Source organism: Bufo bufo, chromosome 1 (genome assembly GCF_905171765.1).
Source record: "Bufo bufo chromosome 1, aBufBuf1.1, whole genome shotgun sequence".
NCBI classification, from domain to species: Eukaryota; Metazoa; Chordata; class Amphibia; order Anura; family Bufonidae; genus Bufo; species Bufo bufo.
Window position 1 is genome coordinate 763,370,262 of NC_053389.1, and position 20,192 is coordinate 763,390,453.

Genomic DNA, 20,192 nt, shown 5'->3' on the forward strand with positions numbered 1-20,192 from the left:
GTCCCCTAGCCAACGAGTAGCAGGGGATCATTAACATCAGCGCTCAGCTGTGTTATGAGCAATCAGAGTCACGTGACGCTGGCCACGTCACGTTACTAGCCTGTAGGTGTTATTTAAACAGGCAGCCTGCTGGCCACAGCTTGCCTGTGATTGGTCTTGCTACCCTCACCAGCATTTTGTATTGCGCCTTTCTGTGTGTGTTTGGACCTCGGCTCTGTTTTTGACCTTGACCTTGTGACCTCCCTGGAATTGACGTGACCTCTTGGCTTCTGACTCCGGATTGTATTTTGACCTCGTTATTGTATTGCTCCCTGTGTCCCTTTGTGACCTTCTGGCTTTGACCTTGGGTTTCCTGACTCTGCTACGGTACTTCTTTATCTTCTTAGGCCCCTGCACGTGTCTAAGCGAGGGACTGCCACCAAGTTGTATGCCGTTGGTTAGGACGGGCCGTGCAAGTAGGCAGAGACAGAGGTGGGGGGGGAGTTTAGGGCTGCACTTATCCCTACCCGCTGTCGTGACAGGAACCCTTTTTTCTGGACAGAGCTGAGATGCTCTACTAGATTTTTTGTATTTTCCGTCATCTGAGGAGCAGATGGGTTCCTTATCTCTGCCGACTGACATTATAAACACTCATCAAAGATCAATCCTTATCTTACTGATAAGAATGTTGCTTAAATGAGTGTTTATGACTTCTTAGTAGCTTAGAGAAGAAGGTTATTAGATGACAGCACAAAGTGAAAGGGAAAGTACCATTCACACAGTTAGAAAAACACTTAACCCTTTGTAAAAGAACAGCTCAATATTTTAAAAAAAGGCCAATTGAAAATATGACTTTTAGCCAAAAATAAGCGAAAGACAGTCATAAACAAAAATTGCCTCCAAAGGTGTACATAGCCTTTAAAATAACATATTTTTTGCCCAAAAGTTTTAAGTTACACTACCTGATCCTACTAACTAGAAGGAGTAAAGTAACATAGGATCTGACTACACACAGCCTGTTTGTAGTCTGTTACCATGGAAACACGTAGGATTGCAAACGAGCTGTATACACAAAACAGTTAGAGAATTTAAATTACGTCTTAATTTTTTTTATCTTAAATTAATCGGAGCAACGCAAATAAGAGCAGACAAATGAAATCTATCGAGATAAGGCTGAAGAGAGGAGCCAATAGTCTATATGGATGGCATAGTAAATAATCTTCACAGACTATGCCCCAATATGACAAACATATCAGATCACAAACTGGCAGCTCCATCCACGTTTCTGGCACCGGTTCCTGCCTTTGTGATGTTTATATTTATCCAAGTGTGCCTTTGTGAAAACACTCCAGAAATGACGCCAACGTGTTTTCAGGGGAAGTGTTGTATCTGCTGCAAGAAGCCATGTTATTTTATTTTTCGGCCGACTCCTCAGTTGTGAAAACATGCTGTTCTTGCTATAGGAAAGCAGCGATATCTATTTTAACCTTTCTCTGCAATCTGTATGGTTTTAGGATGAGCAGCCAAAACCCTGGTATGATATCAAAGAAAGATATTATGTAACTTTAAGCTCCGCGCAAACAGCAAATGGTAAAGCAGACGGGCCGCAGCAGACTGCAGGAAATCCGTCGTGAGCGCTTCTGTGGGTATTCGCCAACCTGTGTCCATGTTCAATTTTGTAGCCGTGATTGGTCTATTTGTGAGAGAGACTCGGGTAATTGTCCAACTGTGATTATTGACCAGAGACAGGTGCACTTGTATAAAAGTGGACTCGGAGGTGAATTGATGTAAAAAATAAAAAAAAATCATCAAACTCAATTTTAAAGTACAACTAAACCGGCGAGAATAATAACATTTGATGGCAGGTAGTAAACGGCGTAAGAAATCTATTTAGAGCTGGTGCTTATTATACAGAGACGGTGTATTAAGGATGCCCCCGACATGGGTAAAGTGAGCCATGCCCACTGCATAAGTCTTATATAGTGTCTCTCTATGGCACCATATTATGGGGCCATTCTAAAGGGAACCTGTCATGTGGATATTTGATTATAATCTAACTAATTATATACAATCATTAACTACTAAAAAGTACCTTAGATGTATTCACTTACTGGTGTGACAGATGGTTGCCTCATAATATACACACAAAGATGCCACATGCCGCATGCTAATGAGCTGATTTGAGTCCAGCGTGATGTCATTGAGTCCAGCGTTTATTTAATTCAGAGCTATAGCCACTCCCCTGCCCACCTGCTGCTGATTCATATGGAAAAAACTGTCAATCTGCAGCCAGTAGGCGGGGAGAGTCAGGAGCTCATAAATATTCATGACTCATCATTATCAGCTGGAGCTTTTCAATACAAGATGTTGGCAGATTACATAGAAACATAGAAACATAGAATGTGTCGGCAGATAAGAACCATTTGGCCCATCTAGTCTGCCCAATATATCTGAATCCTATGAATAGTCCCTGGCCCTATCTTATATGAAGGATGGCCTTATGCCTATCCCATGCATGCTTAAACCCCTTCACTGTATTTGCAGCTACCACTTCTGCAGGAAGGCTATTCCATGCATCCACTACTCTCTCAGTAAAGTAATACTTCCTGATATTACTTTTAAACCTTTGCCCCTCTAATTTAAAACTGTGTCCTCTTGTGGTAGTTTTTCTTCTTTTAAATATGCTCTCCTCCTTTACCGAGTTGATTCCCTTTATGTATTTAAAAGTTTCTATCATATCCCCTCTGTCTCGTCTTTCTTCCAAGCTATACATATTAAGGTCCTTTAACCTTTCCTGGTAAGTTTTATATTGCAATCCATGTACTAGTTTAGTAGCTCACTTGGGTCAATTGACTGGGTCAATTAAAGAAAGTGACCCAGCATTGTGCTAAGAGAATCAGTCACTTATTTATGTTGCCCTTAGTTAGGACACCATAAAACTGGTGACAGGTTCCCTTTAAAGGGTTTGACTCACAAAAAAATATTCTACATTATTCAAACCAGAACCTGGATCTGAATACTTTTGTAATTGCCTGTAATTAAAAATGTAGTATAGCCAGTCAAACGTCTCTGTATGGCGCCACCTGCTGTTTGTATTTTTCCCTATTTCTCTGTCCACCTACTGAGGAGGTCGCATATGCTCAGTTCCATTCTTCAACTGCCACCAGTCGTATTGAGAGAGCTGCAGTAGAAATGACTTGTCCCCTGAGAAAGGATATGCCTCTGAGAAAGGACATGCCCCCGGCTTTGTGATTGGGCGAGATCTGCGGCAATCTGCCAGCTTGAAATACATCTAGCCGAGCTATTGGTGCAATGAATGGGGAGATCTCTGGATCCATGTGAGGTACATGGCTGGTCCTAGCTTTGTTAGAAAGAGATTGTCATGTACTGTATGATGTCTAATTTTCATTTATTTTACATTAAACATGCTGTGACCCCTTTAACTGGAAGCTATTTTTCTAGGGCAGAATGCCTCCATAAAATGACATCTAATAGAATATGATACAGGTTGTTTTTGTATGCAGTCGTGACATACAAAGGTACAGTAAGACTCCATAGGTTTCTACGGGTGCAATTTTATGCACCTGTATGTACTTATCCTGGCACTGAGCTGCTTTCACTGCTACCAAATACAGTGAAATTAATTTCCTACAGCCACCACTAGAGGGAGCACACTCCATAGAGGTTTATACAGCTCATTTTGAGTCCTGTTGTAGCTGTGTAAATACATATGTACTGTATAAATACGTGTACTCCCCCTAGTGGTGGCTGCAGGGAGCTAGAACTTTATCATTTACGGATATTGAGCTTACTGAGGAGATTAGTGTATTTATTGCAGTTTTACAGCATAAATATACTGGGACAAACATCATAACATTTCTGGTGTGTAACTGTCACTCAGAGTGCTAACAACATCAGTCACTATAACACATACTGTAAAAAAAAAATTGTTGCTTTTTTTAGAGCATTTTAGTTTTTTCAAAAACAGCTACAATCGTCAGAGATCCAACACCCTGCCCCTTCTGCGGATCAGCTATTCTGCCGCAGCTCCAGCACAGAGTGAATGGGAAATGGAGCAGAGCTAGCTACCTGTCCACTGAACAGCAGATGGACCTTTGTAGTTTCTGCACCACAGCTACTGCCGAGTACCTGATTGATGTCGGTGTGGAGTGTAAGACAACTCCCCTTTGTTACCACTTTAAAAACGCCAAATAAACTGCTTTTGATTTTTATGTGTTTTTATTTTGTGGCATTTTTGTTTTGTTGGTAGCGGTATTTTAGGCCTTTTTTCCCTATACAGGAAGAAATGTTAAAAAATTGCAGCTTCAGCAAGCCACTTTTTAATTAAAAAATGCCATAGATTTCAGCTAAGATCTGGAGCTGGCATTTTTGTAAAAAAATTAATAAATAAAATGCGTATGAATACCTACGTGTGAACCCAGCCTAATCTTCAGATGGTGCAGTGGTTCTGCAGCTATCACTGGTGAAGCCCAAAACCATGTCAAATCATGAGAAAATTGTGGCACAACCACACTGTCTGAATATACCCTTAAAAGTACCTGCACATTTCTCAATTTTGTTATTTTTGTGCGGCAAATCCAGATTTACAGTAATGGGTAAATAGATTACATTTTCAGCTCTCTTTGAAGTGTGACCAGCACATTTTTGGGGAGGATTTCTCAAATTGAGACATAAATTATATTACGTAGTTGTATAACTCTTCAATAAGGAGGTACATACTAGACATATTATACTTATTACAAAGATGGTAGTTAAATTTAGTAGATGTAATGTTCACATGCAGCAATGGCTGTGGAGGAAGGAAGCAGAAATAATGTAAATGTAGAAAATTTGAATAAAAAACATTTAGGGGTACTTTCATACTAACGTTTTTCTTTTCCGACACTGAGTTCCGTCACAGGGGCTCTATACCGGAAAAGAACTGATCAGGCACATCCCCATGCATTCTGAATGGAGAGTAATCCGTTCAGGACGCATCAGGATGTCTTCAGTTCAGTCATTGACTGATCAGGCAAAAGAGAAAACCGTAGCATGTTACAGTTTTATCTCCGGCCAAAAAAACTGAAGACTTGCCTGAATTGCATTTTTTTCTATAGGAATGTATTAGTGCCGGATCCAGCATTCAAAATCACTCTTCCGCAAGTGTGAAAGTAGCCTAAAGTTTTTTTTTCCCCCAGCACTTGAATACTTATGGCCTATCCTGAGGATAGGTAATCAATATCTGATCGGTGGGGGTCCAACTCTCAACACCCCAACTGATCAGCTGTTTGATCGGAGCAACTCTTCCTAGGCTTCTGACGTCACGTTGCAGCTCAGTCTCATTCAAGTAAATAGGCCTGGAATTCAATACCAAGCAATGGCCTATCCTGAGGCGTGAGGGTATTTTATTAATGTTCTACTCCCAGAAAACCACTTTAAAATGTATTTTACCTCCTGGAAAATCATCAAACCAGAACAAACCCTGTAACCCTAGTCATATTGAATGATAAGGCTGAGTTCACATCACCGTTTAGCTTTCCGTTCTTCTGATCCGTCAGAACTTCGAAGAAGAGAGAGAGAGAGAAAAAAAACAGGATCCTGTAAAAAAACGGATCCTGTTGCATCAGTTGTCATCCGTTTGAAGCCATTTCTGTCTGAGGCTACTTTCACACTGGCGTTTTTGGTGGATCCGGCAGGGCTCAGCAAAAACACTTCCGTTACTGATAATACAACCGTCTGCATCCGTTATGAACGGATCCAGTTGTATTACCTTTACCATTGCCAAGACAGATCCGTCATGCACTCCAATGAAAGTCAATGGGAGACGGATCCGTCCCCATTTACTTGCATTGGGGGTAATGCCGGATCAGTCTTGCTTCGCATCCCAGGACGGAAAACAAAATACAACATGTTGCGGTTTGCTCTCCGTTCTGTTTAGTTCAGTTTTGTCCCCATTCACAATGAATGGGGACAAAACTGAAGCGTTTTTTTCCGGTATTGAGCCCCTATGTTGAATCTCAATACCGGAGAACTAAAACGCTAGTGTAAAAGTAGCCTGAGATGTGTTTTTTTTTAAGACGGAAGCAAAAGTAGTGCATGCAGGACTTTTTTTTTCATCTACGAAAAACGGATCTCAGACGGAAATGGCTCAAACGGATGACAACTGATGCAACATGTTCCTTTTTTTTTTTTTCTCGCTCTCTTTTCTTCTGACGGATCGGAAGAACGGAAAGCTAAACGGTGATGTGAATGCACCCTAACACTGTTATTTTTTTCTGTTTGTTGCCTTTCCCAAAAAGCCTTAGTCACACATGGTGGATCAGTCGCAGCTTTCACTGTCTAAGGCCTCATGCACACGACCGTTTTCTTTTAAGGTCCGCAAAAACGGGGTACGTAGGTCCGTGATCCGTGACGTTTTTTTCATCCGTGGGTCTTCCTTGATTTTTGGAGCATCCACGGACATGAAAAAAAAGTCGTTTTGGTGTCCGCCTGGCCGTGCAGACCCAACGGATCCGTCCTGACTTACAATGCAAGTCAACGGGGACGGATCCGTTTGACGTTGACACAGTATGGTGCAATTGCAAACGGATCCGTCCCCCATTGACTTTCAATGTAAAGTCAGGAGTCCCTATTATACCATCGGATCAGAGTTTTCTCCAATCCGATGGTATATTTTAACTTGAAGCGTCCCCATCACCATGGGAACGCCTCTATGTTAGAATATACTGTCGGATATGAGTTAGATCGTGAAACTCAGATCCGACAGTATATTCTAACACAGAGGCGTTCACATGGTGATGGGGACGCTTCAAGTTAGAATATACTAAGAACTGTGTACATGACTGTCGCCTGCTGCCTGGTAGCACCCGATCTCTTACAGGGGGTTGTGATCCGCACAATTAACCCCTCAGGTGCCACACCTGAGGGGGGTTAATTGTGCGTATCATAGTCCCCTGTAAGAGATCAGGGGCTGCCAGGCAGCAGGGGGCAGACCCCCTCGGCCCCCCTCCCTCCCTCTATTGTATTAATTTCATTGGTGGCCAGTGTGCGGCCCCCCCTCCCTCCCTCTATTGTATTAATTTCATTGGTGGCCAGTGTGCGGCCCCCCCTCCCTCCCTCTATTGTATTAATTTCATTGGTGGCCAGTGTGCGGCCCCCCCCGGCCCCCCTCCCTCCCTCTATTGTATTATTTTCATTGGTGGCCAGTGTGCGACCTCCCCTCTCCCCCCCCCCCCGATCATTGGTGGCAGCGGAGAGTTCCGATCGGAGTCCGAGTTTAATCGCCGGCGCTCCGATCGGTAACCATGGCAACCAGGACGCTACTGCAGTCCTGGTTTCCATGGTTACTTAGCAATATTAGAAGCATCATACTTACCTGCTGCGCTGTCTGTGAACGGCCGGGAGCTCCTCCTACTGGTAAGTGACAGGTCTGTGCGGCGCATTGCTTAATGATCTGTCACTTACCAGTAGGAGGAGCTCCCGGCCGGTCACAGACAGCGCAGCAGGTAAGTATGATGCTTCTAATATTGCTAAGTAACCATGGCAACCAGGACTGCAGTAGTGTCCTGGATGCCATGGTCACCGATTGGAGCCCCAGCAATTAAACTGGGACTCCGATCAGAACTCTCCGCTGCCACCAATGATGTGGGGGGGGAGGGGAGGCCGCACACTGTGCCACCAATGAAAATAATACAATAGAGGGAGGGGGGGCCGCACACTGTGCCACCAATGAAAATAATACAATAGAGGGAGGGAGGGGGGTCCGGGGGGGCCGCACACTGTGCCACCAATGAAAATAATACAATAGAGGGAGGGAGGGGGGGCCGCACACTCTGCCACCAATGAAATTAAAACTCGGGAGGGAGGGGGGTCTGCCCCCTGCTGCCTGGCAGCCCCTGATCTCTTATAGGGAGCTATGATATGCACAATTAACCCTTTAGGTGCAGCACCTGAGGGGTTAATTGTGCGGATCACAGCCCCCTGTAAGAGATCGGGTGCTGCCAGGCAGCAGGGGGCAGTCATGTACACAGTTCTCAGTATATTCTAACTATAAGCGTCCCCATCACTATGGGAACGCCTCTGTGTTAGAATATACTGTCGGATATGAGTTTTCACAAAGTGAAAACTCAGCTCTGAAAAAGCTTTTATGCAGACGGATCTTCGGATCCGTCTGTATGAAAGTAACCTACGGCCACGGATCACGGACGCGGATGCCAATCTTGTGTGCATCCGTGTTCTTTCACGGACCGATTGACTTGAATGGGTCCGTGAACCGTTGTCCGTCAAAAAAATAGGACAGATCATATTTTTGGGACGGACAGGGAACACGGATCACGGCCGCTGATGAACAACGGTGCATTTTCCGAGTTTTCAACGGACCCATTGAAAGTCAACAGGTCCGCAGAAAATCACGGAAAACAGAACAACCGCCACAGATGCACACGGTCGTGTGCATGAGGCCTAACCATCACAACTCATTACCTGTCCACAGAATAGGCCTGTGATGGCTAACCTCCGCCACTCTAGCTGTGGTAAAAAATTACAACTCCCGAGATGTACCCTTGCTTGGCTGGTCTCAGAACTCCATAAAAAAAGAAAGGAGCATGCTGGGAGTCGTAGTTTCACCACAGCTGGAGTGCCGGAGGTGAGCCATCACTGGAATAGGTAATACTGTAAGCGTTTGATTGCCGGAGATCCCACCACTTGGATCTCCACCGATCACGAGAACAGTTGTTACACGTCCAACGTCTAAATGGAGTGGTGGTCAGACATGCTCAGTACTTCTGCATGGGACTGCTGGACAGTGTTATACTCGGCGGTTTCCATCAGTACCATAGACATTGAGAGTGCGCATGTGTGATGTGAAGCTATCTATAATAATAATGTCGTGGTGGATGAGTCTTTGGACCTCCTTTATGCACCTGGAGATAGGTTCAACTGCTACTCCTATACTCCATATAGCTAAACTGCAAGAATATGGGCTTATTGATTTTACTAATGACCTTCTACCTAATGTTTTCTGCGTTTTTCCCTATTTTGTGTTTTTATGTTAATGCTATTTATATAGTTTCCAATTTTAAGGTCAAGGATTCTGCATCTGACACCCTCAAAGATTTCCACCCGTTTTATCTGTGAGCTTGCTCGAGACAAATTCCCTTGGAGATGAAAATTTGACTTCATTAAGTGTCTAGGTATATATCCCAAATGTCCTCTGCTTCTGTATACACTAGATTACTCTACACTGCTCTCAGTGATCACTTCAGAATTATCCCAGCGGGATTCCACGAAATTCTCATGGCTGGGCAGAATTAACATCACAGTGAGGAGAAAAAGTAAATACTTACCATGTACAGCGAAAAGAAAAGAAATATTGAACACAGCGATCATTATGCCCAGCATAACAGCCCCATGCCAGCTTGTGCCGCCTCATGCCAGTATAAGAGTCCCAGCACAACGGCCTCTTTCTGACGGGTAACACATTAAAGTGCTAAGTTAACGGTTTCACCTATTGCCTTGTGAATGGGCGGCCTTTGTGCTGTAACTAATGATGTAGCCTGTGGCTTCCTAATTACTGAGCGGGGCACCAAGCGTCAGCAATTTCCATTCACCAGTGAAGCATCTTGCATTGTGAGGCCCCACAAATCACGTCTTTATGGTAGGAATGTGCTAGTTAGTAGGTTATTACTTCCCCTTAGACCCGCTGGTTTCCTATGGTCACTCCAGATTCATTCTACAATCAAAAATATCTTGGTTGATTATTTGGCTGTCTGAGAAATTCTGCGGTGGAGAAATTATATAGAAAGCTCTACAGAATCCTTAGAATAAATATAAAGAACAGTGAAATATTGGGTTTATGAGATTTGCAGAAGTCCAATTATTTGAAGCTATGTATTTCACCTTTTTAAGACTCAACCCTGGTATGAGATTGGAAAAACATGATTGTATTCTTCCAAAAGCAGAACCGCTCTTGTCTTTAGGCTGTGTCTGGTATTGTAGCTCAGTCTCATTTACTTGAAGGAGGTTGAGCTACAATAGCATACACAGCCCATGGATAAGAGTGGCACTGTTTGTGGAGGAAAGTGGCCATGTTTTTCTATATAACCCCTCTAACCCTAACACCTCTTTAAAAAAGGGGTGTCCCATGACTAGATCTTCTTGGGGAACCACTCTATCAGCTAGAACTTATAAGAACAGCTCTTTCTCGTACGTATATTACATGGTTGGCCATTCATTTAATATATGGCTAGATGTTTGCACTAGGGGTTCGGGTTAGCAAACCAAGACCCCTGCTGAACAGTTGATCTCCAGGCTGGCTTTGATGTACAAAGGGGTTGTCTCATGATTAACACTAAGAATGAGCGAATCAATTCATCAGCAAGAGTTCTTCACCTGTGAAGGGCTGTCCCTGAAGGTGAAGAAGCACCCACCTGCTGCTTGATTTACAGGCCTGGACATCTCGCCAGGCCCAGACAATCTTGCACCTGTGGCACTGCTCCAAGTAGCAGCACAAGGGCAGAGGCTCTGCTTTCGATGCCAGTGTAGGAACTGTTCATGCACTGCTGTCTGGAAGTGTAGGTTCCACTGTCTGCACTTGTGCTTCTACTCAGAGCAGCGGTGCAGGCAGGATATTGTCAAAGCCAGGCAAGGTATCCAGTCCTGTCAATAAAGGAGCAGGTGGGTGCTTCTTCATCTGTGGGGACAGCCCCTCACAGATGAAGAACTCTTACTGATGAGACAAAATCAATTTGTTAAAATCAATTTGCTTATCCCTAATCAAGTCCTTCTTGGGACCCTACTCAATTAGCTACAACTCAGAAGAGCTGCTCTTGAAGACCTGGCCTATACATATATTACATGGGCAGGAAATAATTCAATATATGGCTACACGTGAGTTCCCAAACAATAACAGATGCTTGCCAGAGGTTAGAGAAGCCAGATCGCTAGCCTGGCTCCGATGTACAAAGGGGTTGTCTCATGATTGAGACCTTCTTGGGACCCCACTCTATGAGTTATATCTCACAAGGGCTGCTCTTTCTAGTAAGTATATTACAGGACTGTCCATTTTTCAATACAGCTTAGATGTGGGTTCCCCAAAAATAGCAGATGATTGTCAGGGTTTAGCAAAGCCAGGCCCATGTTCATCAGCTGATCACGAGGCTTGCTTAAATTTTCAAAGGGGTTGTCTTTGTGATACCAAAACTTTGAACTGAGTATATTTAAGTCATCATTGTTATTGGCTGTTTAATCTAGCATAATGTTGGTCAGTCTTACAAACAACACGACGGGTGATTAATCAGCCGCATTTTGGCCAATTATAAGCGTAAGTGTATTGCCAACTTTAGATCACCACAGAACCCTATGGTGATAGAAGTTAGGTTAGGTTAGGCGATTTAACTATGGGGGTCCTGATCTATTTGCTTTATATGTATATACGATAAAAGGCAGAAGTATTATAGCACAAGGCCTTACAATGAATATAGTTTTTTTAGGCAGGGAGACCAATCCTGTATAGAGACTTACTGGAAGTACTCCATGTTGGAGACTTATTGCCAATGCTCTATTGGAAACATATATGCAAATCTTGAGATTTTAGAAGGGAATATAGCCAGACTAGATAAAATAGTTATATTCCTTTGCAGGGGCGGACTGGGAACTTAAAGTAGCCCTGGAAAAAAGCCTAAAAGTGGTCGCTTGCTATAGGCGAATCCAGATTGACAGAAGACTAGGCAACAGAAGTTGGCAGGGACAACAGAAGTAGCAAAGGGCCAGCAATACTGTAGTACTGCACAAACTATCGCCCCAGCAGAACAAAATGTAGCACAAAATGCTACTTCAGCAGAACCAAATACCACAGTGCAGCACAAAATACTGCCCCAGCAGAACCATATACCACAGTGCATTTCAAAATACTGCCACCCGTACAACAGTATTCAACTGTATCCTGTGGATGCATAAGTAAATGATGCTCCTAGCATAAATCAATGCTCAAAGCATCAGATCATTGTGTACCCAGCTGGTGGCCATGAGTAGTGATGAGCGGCAGCGGCTATATTCATATTTGCGATATTTCATGAATATGTTGTAGAATATTTGTCATATATTCGCGAATTTCGAGAATGCTAGATTATTTTATTGAATGTGAAAAATCGGCAATGTAAAAATCGCGTATTGCAAATTCGTAATGTGAAATGCAGGCGTGGGTCACTTTGGCTACATTTTCCAAGCTGCTAGAAGTTTACTGAGACTGGAGAACATGGTTGGCACGGCAGAACATTACAATAGCTTTATATGCAGATAGAGCCAAGTGCTCCAATATATTCGCGATTGCGCTAATCGGCAGTGATTAGAATATTTTTTCGTACTACGTGCAACTTCACATTTTAGCAGGTCTGACTACAGATTACTGATTGGTGCACCAAGTATTGTTGTGAACTTGTCATTGCTTCCTTTTCATTGGCCCACAAGCAAGAAGCAGAGAGGATCTGTGTTCAGATGGAAAGAAATGCTGAATATTCGATATAACAAATACATAGCACTATAGTCTAAACACTCGTGAATTCTCGAAGTGAAGATATTTGCGATAAAAATTCGCTATTCGAATATTCGTGCTCAACACTAGCCATGAGGAGGGCAAAGAATTTTCCTGTGGGGGTCTATGGCCAGTCCGCTCCTGTTCCCTTGTCAAATCCCAAGGCTTGTTGGAAAGTCAGATCTTGACTCGTAGGGAGCCACTTTTAATAGGTAGCACTGGCAAGATCATTCTTTCTTGGGAGATACCTCTTTGCATATAAATATCATTGTAAGATTACACGCTAGATTTGATGGACTTCTGTCATTTTTTCAACCTTGTCAACAATGTGACTATTTCATAGGTTGAAAAACATTGCCCAACAGCTTACATCTGAAGAGATGAGCATTCAGGGAATGTCTGAGGGGTTGAGTTTTAACAAAGTGGTGAAATGCTTATGCAAGGAATTTCCAGGAGAGGCGCAGGCGATATGTAGTGGTGAGAAAGTGAAGCAGTAGAGTAGATATGCAAAGTACTGTAGCATAGTACCGTAGATAGGCAAAGCTGTGCATCTGGTGCCACCAGCTGGAAGATTACTATCCTATAAGTCCGTATTCAACCATTTAAACAGGCCTTGAAGCATAAGTTAAGAATATAACGAAGCCAGTACTTCATCTACAGAAAGCTGCTTATAACTACGTGGTGGTGAGCTTGATTTTTTTTTTTTTTTGGAATATCTGCAGATTAGTCAGCAGATATACAGAAGAGCTAGGTTAAGTTGTTTTGTTGTGGGTTATCATTTGGCAATTAGTCAGCCAGTGAGGGCACTGAGGGCAGTGAGAAGCAGTACAAGACTGGATGGAGAGGTCTAGTAGCCGAGCAGCTGTATTTAGGTTGACCTGGAGAGACTTTCACACAGTTCTGTGCAACCAATGATCTGTTTACTCATTATCTTCATCACTTATTATACTTAATTAATCCAAACATTCTTCTGCCATTGAAACAAGCTTGAGGATCATGGTCTCTATGGTCCTCCCGAAAACCTTAAATGGCCAAGGTGTTGCTTGTGAATAAACATAGATCACATAATTAGCTACAAATGCTAGAAATCCATTTAAAAACAGTTCAAAATGTAAGTGGAAGTTTCTCTGATACAGATAAAAAGACCATCCATGCATCAGACAGGAGTTTCCAAATACTTTTATTGAGGACACATGGTAGGAATATTAATGATTGGCTCCCATTTCTATAACATACAGAATATTGCTAGATTGAAGAGAGGAGTTAATAGGGGGACCCTACTCCTTAAAGGGAAACTGCCATCAATTTTTTTTATCACATATCAGCCCTTATGTGACTATTGAAAGATTTTTTTTTTACATAAATTAAGTGGATTGTTTTCTGGATATCACATTTTGAAGTCACTCCATGTATTCTACTTCCTGTCCTGGATCTTAAACTTCCTCTTTGTTTGGACAGCAAACAACTTCGCTTTAGGGCCCCTTTACATTGCTCCACTTACATTGCTCCACTTCTGACAATTACCTGCTCGTCAGAAGAGACCGCTGCCTTTACATGTAGCAATTTCTTCCAATTCGTTTCACACGTTCACCGGGTAATCGGCGGCACCTTTATGCCGCCAGATTATTGCTAATGAGTATTTGTACAAACTCTCATTAGCAATAATCTGCCCAAACTTTGTGCAGTCTAAAGGGGCCTTAAAGGTAGATTTATACGGGCTGATGAGCAGCAGATTGTTGGGAAGGAAGCAGTCGGCTCCTCATTAAGTGGAGGACTAGGGATGGCTATTACGATCGCTCATCCTCATACAGCTGCATTGTTTCTGGTCAGCAGATCTTTGTTTAAACAGCGCGATCTGCTCACCAGAAAAGATAATTTAGGTGCCTGCATGAATGACAGGATCACCCAAAGAACGAACTCATTCATAGGGTGATAGGCTGGACCTTTAGATGGGCAGATTGTCGGGAATGAGCGTTCACAGGAATGTTCGTTCCCAATAATCTGCACATCTGAATCCATCTAACTCTCTCTCTCCGACCAGAGAGGGAAGAGGGTTGAGCGGCTCAATGAGGGCATCACACATTTCTTAATGCTCTTCTGTGGGCATCTTTATCTAGTGTTATCAAGAGAACAAAAAACTATTATAGTAAGGATAATCCTTCAGATAGCATCTTACCTAACAGCAGCAGTATGCTCAAAATGGGTTCGCTGTGTGTATCGGAGTTTAATCTTTTTTTGCTGACCGCTACAGAAGAACAAGATTTTGAAGTGGAAAAGAAAAACGAGCAAATTTTTTAAAAATAAAATAGTTTTCTATGAATATTGAGTTAAAATAAATAAATAAATAACCCGTGCTGATGGAAGCGTCCCTTTTAGAGATGTGTGAACCTGGACCCGAACCTGGACTTTTTCACTGAAGTTCAGGTTCAATGTTTGGGTGATTTTATTATGCATGGTTATATCGGAAAATAATAGCATTGTTAAGACAGAATGCAAAATGGCCATTTAGGGGTTAAAAAAAAAACTCACCCACTTGATCGCACTGCAGCAGCTTCTTCTATCTTCACTGAACAGGACCTGCCAAAGGACCTGCGATGTGCGAGATGACATCACCGCGCATATTGCAGGTCCTTTGCCTTCTGTCTTAAGAATCCTATTATTTTCCAATATAAACATGTTATAACGGAAAATAATAAAGTGAAGTTCGGGTTCCCGTTGACTTCAATGGGGTTCGGGGTCAAGTTCAAGTCCCGAACCAAAACTTTGAACTGAAGTTCAGCCGAACCCGGAAAACCTGAACTTCCACGGTTCGCTCATCCCTAGTCCCTTTAATAATGAAGCCACCAGGTTCCTAAGTTAAATTGACAAGGCAACTTGTTATCCATTTATTAAGAAATCCTGTACTTTGATTTTGTTTTGCTCAATCTGATATCTATTTGTGTTCCAAGCCGATGATGCAATCTGCCACTGGCTGTCACCAGAACACGATTAGTCCATTTTGCTTTTAAAAGTTATACATTTGCCTGTGTAGTTAGCAATGAGTAAGAATGTGACCAGTGTATTTTATGATGTGCCAATAAAAGAATTAGTTTTACCTACGAAGACTGCTATATTGCCAGTCTTAGTTCCAGAGAGACATCTACAGAATCATCCAGATTTGGAAAACCGATTGGGATTACACTGGACCTGTGGTGAGGATTGAGCTGTATGCTGTTTTGTTGCCTTTGCATGTTGGGTTTAGTGCATTGGTTATATCACGGACCTCAAATTCTTCATTGGATAGAGTTGGAAATGTATGTGGCTTGATATACAGTACTTTTAGTACATAGTACCAGTGTCCAAAAAAGGGCAATATCCAAGCACTGAGTTATGGGGAGCAAAGAAGAAGAATAGTCACAGTATTAACTAATCATCTTCATTGGCAGTGTATACTGTGATACATACTGTACATGGTATATTCTGTGGATTTCTTTACAAGCCCTTCATTACTGGTATTTTTCCTCTTCTATGCTGGATCCATGTCTTTGTATATCCTCCTATTTGACCCAATGTACAATTTGCCGACCCAGGATCCTGTTTTGGGGCTGTAGAGTAGTAACATTTCCTTAGAGGCGAATGTCTGGCAGTACAGTTTTCCTGAAAACCAACCTCTGAAGTTGTAGACGGCAGCAGTTTACATTCCACTCCACATACATTCCTGGTCATCATTATACACTGATAATTAAAGCATTTCACAGTTGTAAACAGTTCTTCCCGTTCTCTGAGACGAGCATGTTGCCCAGATCACAAGTGAACAGCAGGTGCTCCAGTGGGGTGTAAGAGTACGACAACAGGTGAGATTTATGGGAGGAAGTAAACACCTGAGTGTGACATCAAAGCAACAGATAGAGATTTAGGCGTACAGTTGACTCTAGCTGTTGTTAATCTCATAAAGTTATTCTAGGGCCTCTTTTACACGAGCGTGACGGATCAGGTCCGGATGCGTTCAGTGAAACTCGCACCATTTTGCAAGCAAGTTCAGTCAGTTTTGTCTGCGATTGCGTTCAGTTGTTCAGTTTTTTCCGCACGGGTGCAATGCGTTTTGATGCGTTTTCACGCGCGTGATACAAACAACATCTCTTAGCAACCATCAGTGAAAAACGCATTGCACCCGGACCCGCTTGCAGTTATATTAATGTATCAAAACATTGCATTTCTTCTTCAAATGTTACTTGGCATAAAATTAAAGAATAGATCAAATGTAACGGTACAGTAGCTAGAATACATCAGCATTTCCAATGTACGTAGGGGATGACAGTGTTTAAAACATCTTGTGGTATCCAATGCATCCAAATATTTTTAAAATTGAAGAGATCCAGATGGCGTCCAGAGAATTAATTCAGACAATGGTCCATGGGAAAAAAAGCATGTAAATAACTCTCCTACAAAGGGAAGACAACGAACTCATACCAGCCAAACCAGACTCCTCCAAAAGTAAGATCACCATCTGTAGACAACCATTTCATGAATCCTACCACTCATCAGTATGGAGAAGGGGACTGGTAGACTGGATGAAACGCCTTTGACGCAGCTCTTGGGGGGAATTCATTTACAGCTTCTCACTGGAGCGATCAAGATGCGTGGAATCCTACTTCAGTGATGCTGGTGATCGTAAATGAGCTCTGTTAAAATGTGAAACCTCTTGGATGTTTGTGTTAAAGGTGTCCCACAAAAAATATTCTACATTTTTCAAACCAGCACCTGGATCTGAATACGTCTATAATTGCATGTAATTGAAAATGTAGTATAGCCACTAAGTTATTCAAAAATATGTATCTATAGTGCCACCTGCTGTTTGATCTTTTCCTTATTTCTCTGTCCATCTCAATAACATCCCTGAGGCGGACGCATATGCTCAGTTCCATCCTTCAACTGCCACCAAGCCGGATGTTTGGATGAGTTTACCTGCATGAGTAAGGTCGGGTTAGGCCTGAAATGTGTCAAATAGTGATCTATCTATCTTATATATTGCCCATTTGCATGAAACTCATCTTGCTAGATTTTACTTTTTCCACAGTTTTCAAGCTGCGACCAGACACAACCTGTATATAAAGCCCATAAAGGTCTGGTGAGCTGCACTCTTATTCTTCTACCTACTGTAAATGGAAGAGTATGGGCCCTTCCACCTCGGTTCTGGGATGTATAAGACATATTTCTGTAACTGAGAATCAAGTGCAATGAAAGGCACAACCAGGGGCGTAGCTATAGGGGCTACAGAGGAGCCTGAGGAGGCGCAAAGACCCTTGTGCTATATATGAAGACACCGGTATTATAGAAAGTGCACGCTGGGAGGGCTCTGTCATAGATTTTGCACTGGGGCCCAGAATCTTCAAGTTACACTCCTGGCTGGAAGGAAGGGGTTAGGTCAAGAATTTGGCATGGGGGGAGGGTGCCACTTCAATTTTTGCCTCAGGCAGCATGAAGGCTATGTGCTCTTCTGCCCCTTGACACCAAGCATTGAGGGAAAGGGGCCCAAGCTGAACTCTTGCACCAGGGCCCATGAGGGCCCCTGGTCACAACTATTTTGTATTATCACGATTGATGGAGTGTGGGCAAATTCAAATTTCTTTTTTAGGCCTGTTTCACACCGCTGTTATGGGTTCCAGCAGGCTGTTCTGGCTAAAAGCAGCCTGCCAAAGATCTCTGGATCTGGCATTGCCGGATGTTACCAGAATGCCCGCTGGCCCCATTGCTCCCGGCGGAGATGAAGTCGCTACCCGGCAAACACAAACAACCAAGAAGCAACAATCATTGTTTTCCATACATTGTGAGGGCCTAAATGACCATGATGAAGGTCAATCTCATACTAAGGAATAATATCATGTATCATTCAAACATAATAGCTCATATATTGTAAAAGCAATAAGGAATTATTTTTTTCAAATTCAACAATTTCCTTCGATTCACACTTTTTCCGTAGTTTCAGCTGGTGGATGTTGACTACATCCATGAACAACTGCTTGAACAATATTGAGGTCATTCGCTATATTTTATTGGCTGTGAATACTGGGAACCAAGCAAAAAAATACTACAGAGACCCATTATCCTAAGAGAGGGCAACATGTGTTGATCATTTTGCTGCTTCTGAGGCAGACAGTCACTTCCAGTGCAGACCGAGCTACTGTAATAGATGCTCGACCGAGTAGTAGGAAGTCGAGTGCTTATTACAGATACATTAGACCGCCACTTGCTTCCCTTTATGTCTCTGTGGTGACAGGGAATTCCTGCCCAGGAGAATGCTGAATTCTCCAGACGTATTGCCTTCTCCATAGGAACTGTAGAGAGAGTTGGAGGTCCGCTATAATGACACAAAATTCCCATAGACTGAGACCGTAGGTTTTAGTCCTCATTATAATAGTGAGTTTTTCCACATGCTGATAATGAATAGGCAGCCCAATATAGCTAGACAGCAAATCTCTATCTATGCAGCGATAATTAATGTCAATTACACATTTTCGTTGCAAAGAGTTAATTAACCTGATCACCTAGCCCGCACACCTCTCTGCTCACATGTGTCTCTTTTGAAACACGCCGTGCCATCACTGTCAACATGCTGCACACCTCCGGGGCTGATGGCAACAAACCTTTCTGATTAAACATGTCTTCGAAAGCCGAAAACACTCCTCTGACTAAATTTAATTGCCGTGAAGAAAAATGATCATTGATCCTGTAAGAAATGAGTCAGGAAATTGAATGTTCCTTCATCGGTTGTGCTGCCATGTTTACTGGAGAAACAAGTGACGTGGATCGCACAGTTCAGGGCACGCAGTCTTGTCCATGGAAAGCAAATTTAGTAAGAAAAGGCAAAAACATGTAAAAGATTTCTTCGAAAGGACTTATTGGTGTTAGTCTTTTTCCTAAATGTTATTTGTAAGACTTTATTCACATTGGCATTTTTATGTTTTTTTTTGGGGGCCTTGTGTCTAAATAGACCTGTCAAGGGATGCCTTTCATTTTGGTGGTATTCAAGGTAAAGGAGATCCTTTATATAACCTCATAAATGAAGAAATTGGATTACTTTTCCAATACTGTCCTATCCTATAAAGCTGCCACCCAATCAAACCCCATTTTGTGTGCCCTACTGTCCATAGACATCAGAGAGCGTCATAGACACAGCATGTGCCCCATGGGGTACACGCACTTTAGGTTGAAAACCAAAACTCTACACCATGTTAGAGGTAGCTTCTAGAGATGAGCAAATCGTTTCTAAAATTTAGAAATTTGACCAGAATTTTCCAAAAGAAAGAGAGAGAGAAAATTTTCAAGGTCATTGGGGCACTTTCAATATAGGTTGAATTTATTCAAACCCGAATAGAATCTGCCATCCGATTCGGCCAAATTGCCACAAAATCAAATTTTAAGAAAATTGTTCATCTTGTACCTTGGTTTTGTGTAAGAACTGGCTGGATAGCGAGGGTTGTTGCCTTGAAATCATTCCTGCTGCCAATGCAAATTTTGCTTGCAGGTGTACCAGTCTACTTCTCATGTCGCATGCTAGCTAGCGCGATTAATTTGTCATGAGGATGTTTAATCAAGTAACACAAGTTTAATAGGTCTGTAGAGTCAAACGTCAGTTCATTTGCCAGAAGTCTTGGTGGACCAATCTATGGCACTTGGTCTCCATTGTGACCATGTCACTGTGTTA

General features: G+C 42.6%; 1 protein-coding gene across 8 annotated transcripts in view; it reads left to right on the forward strand.

Annotated features, from left to right (window-relative positions):
- The window catches only part of ADGRL1 (adhesion G protein-coupled receptor L1), a 375,793-nt gene that overhangs the window by 79,173 nt on the left and 276,428 nt on the right, over positions 1 to 20,192 (forward strand). Inside the window, exon 1 of one of the 8 annotated variants that reach the window (XM_040414665.1) lies at positions 15,605 to 15,699. The exons of the other annotated variants lie outside the window; for them this stretch is intronic. The gene's annotated coding sequence lies outside the window, so the exon portion shown is untranslated. Of the gene's footprint in view, positions 1 to 15,604; positions 15,700 to 20,192 lie in introns of those variants that run through there. 8 annotated transcript variants of the gene reach the window in all.